The 2,909-nt window shown below is 37.0% G+C and overlaps 1 non-coding gene across 1 annotated transcript; it reads left to right on the top strand.

The window, feature by feature from the left end:
• Window positions 1–2,485: 2,485 nt before the first annotated feature.
• Window positions 2,486–2,557, top strand: Trnai-aau. The gene has a single exon. It is a non-coding gene; the product is annotated as a tRNA-Ile (tRNA).
• Window positions 2,558–2,909: the final 352 nt, after the last annotated feature.

Below are 2,909 nucleotides of genomic sequence, written 5' to 3'. Positions count from 1 at the left end.
ACCGTGTAATGAACGCATCTACTCTACCCGCGATAAGTATGGAATCGCATCACCTAGTATTGCAACACCCCAGTTGAATATTGCACCACCCCGAAAAGTTTGGCATCACTTAAAAATTATAATATTTATGATGCAGTATCTCGAAATCCTCACTTCTTGCAAAGTTGCAATCTTCAGCATAGTTGCTCAGCAGCCTTATACCGTTGATTAGGTAAAGTTTTGACACTTCAGTCGTCGCGCTGTTGTATTTTGTACAACACTGTTGAAAAAACACGCTCTTCGTTCACAACAGCAGCGTGGTGGTTCTGACGGTGGCAAACCGCGCGATGACTGGAAGGTTAAATGTGCAATTTTGCCGCTACGTGGTGCTAGTGTGCATATTATTTGGTCATATTTCAGTAGACTCTAGCTCATGATCCTGACTACCTGCAGAGTTCGTGTCTTCGGCAAAGTTGATCAGAAACTTAAAAGCAATTTGAGGCAGCACTGTTTAGTTAGCTGTTTTGCCCCTAACTGGCGCTAGTGTGCATGTAATTTAGTCAGTAGATTCTAGCTCATGATCCCGACCTAGAAAGTTGTTCAAAAACAATTTGGGCAATTTGATATTTGCATATTTTGAAAACAAACAAATACATCATTTCATATGTATATTATATTCCATCATATTTCGAACATATTTCGTGTACAAATTTGTAGAAACATACTTTCTTCTAAACATTCGTGGTTCAATAATAATTCTATTCAAAATTTTTGTTATTTTTCTCAAAATTATATTTTGAGTGCTGTCTCTAATTGCTTTCAAGCTTTCAAACAACTTTGCTGAAGACAAGAGCTGTCTAGGTGGCCAGGATCATGAGCTAGAGCTTTTAAGAACATGACCAAATTACATGCACACTAGCGCCATGTAGCGGAGAAATTGCAAACTAAACAAGGCTGCCCAAAATTGCTTTCAAACTTCTGCACAACCTTGCTGAAAACACGAGCTTTTTAAGTTGTCGGGATCATGAAGGATGGTACACAAATTATGTCTAGCCCATGATCCTGACTAGACCTGCTTCATTTCAACTTTTTTTTAATGCTTTCAAGCTTCTGAACAACTTTGTCGAAGTCACAAATATTCTAGGTGGTCGGGATCGTGAGCTAGAATCTACTGGAATATGACCAAATTACATGCGCACAAACGCCACGTAGCGGCAAAATTGCTAACTAAACAGTGTTGCCTTAGATTTCTTTGAAACTTCTGAACTACTTTTCTACAGACATTCCTGTCTCATGAGTCGGGATCATGAGCTAGAGCCTGCCAGAACATTACCCTATAACATACACTCCAGCGTCACGTAGTGGCAAAGTTGCAAACTAAACAGTGCTTGCTCAAATTGATTTCTAGCTTCATAACAAGTTTGCTGAAGATACGAACTGTCTAGGTGGCCGGGATCATGAGCTATTGATGAATTTGACCAAGTTACATGCACACTAGCGCCACGTAGTGGCAAAATTACGCATTAAAAACCTTACCAAATAAACGCCATAAGGCTGCTGAACAACTTTGTCGAAGACCGCAACTTTGTAGAAAGTAAGGATTCCGAGATATTGCATCATAAATATTATTGTGTTTAGGTGATGCTAAACTGTTTGGGTGGTGCTGCAATATTCAACTGTGATGTTGCAATAATAGGTGATGCGATTCCATACTTATAGCGGGTAGTTTATTATGCTGCTATGTTTGTTTCTTAATTTTAACGCATTTTTAGGTTATTTAGGTAAACTTATTGAAGGACGTTAGCTTTAATCAACTCAGCCGATTGAATTCATTTTTTTTCAAAACGTACAGTGCTGTTCTGAATAATAGCAGCGCATGTCAATTTTCATACAAAATGCTCAACTTTGCCATGCTGTAGTTTTGTTCCCTTTCAAGCAATCGAGTTGAAATTTTCTCCACAGAACTACACATATGATCAATTTTGTAACTACAAAATTTCAGTTTTTTCTGAGTCCCTGCCGAAAAGTGAGACACTAGGTGAAATTTTTCGAAAAAATAGCAGTTTTTCATTTTAAAATTTTTCTTCTACAAATATTTTAAACATTTTCGGTTTATGTGTAGGTTTGATAAGTAGGAGGAGATTGTTCCAATGGTAAGTGATATACAATATAAAACTATAATGTCAAGCCGAAATTCAAATTTTTAAAACTGCTATTTTTTCGAACAATTTCACCTAGTATCTCACTTTCCGGCAGGGGCTTAGAAAATTTTGAAATTTTGTGTTTACAAAATTGGGCATATTTGTAGTTCTGTGGAGAAAATTTCAATTCGATTGCTTGAAAGGGAACAAAACTACAGCATGTCAAAGTTGAGCATTTTGTATGAAAATTGACATGCGCTGCTATTATTCAGAACAGCACTGTAATGTCACACTGAAGTTACGTGCAAATTGCAAACAGAGAGAATTCGAAACTTGTTACTATCTAAGTTATTGGGTCACCAAGTGGCTCGGTAGCTTAGTTGGTAAAGCGCTTGTCTAATATTCAAGAGTTCTGGATTCAAATTCCAGCCGAGCACGTGAGATCTATATCCGTGAGAAGTGTCAAATCAATAGATAGCGTTGGAGGAGCAATGTCATCGGTATAAATAATAACAATATGCCGTTTACTTCTTTGAATAGTTAGGGGTACAAATAAAAATAAAACACGGTATACTTATACGGAGAGTTAAGAGATATATGCCATAATTCAAAAATACCAATAAATAACGACTCATATGTGTAGATCTCAAGGCCTGTACTGCATGAAGTTTTTGTAGAATCAAAAACATTGATTCGAATACTGTAACGATACTCCGTATACTTATGTAAATGACTAAGGGTCTGTGTCATCATATTGCTTTTTACACCAGTACATTAGAGGTATTTATT

Source organism: Aedes aegypti, chromosome 3 (assembly GCF_002204515.2).
Source record: "Aedes aegypti strain LVP_AGWG chromosome 3, AaegL5.0 Primary Assembly, whole genome shotgun sequence".
NCBI classification, from domain to species: Eukaryota; Metazoa; Arthropoda; class Insecta; order Diptera; family Culicidae; genus Aedes; species Aedes aegypti.
This window is presented reverse-complemented; position numbering and strand designations above follow the sequence as displayed.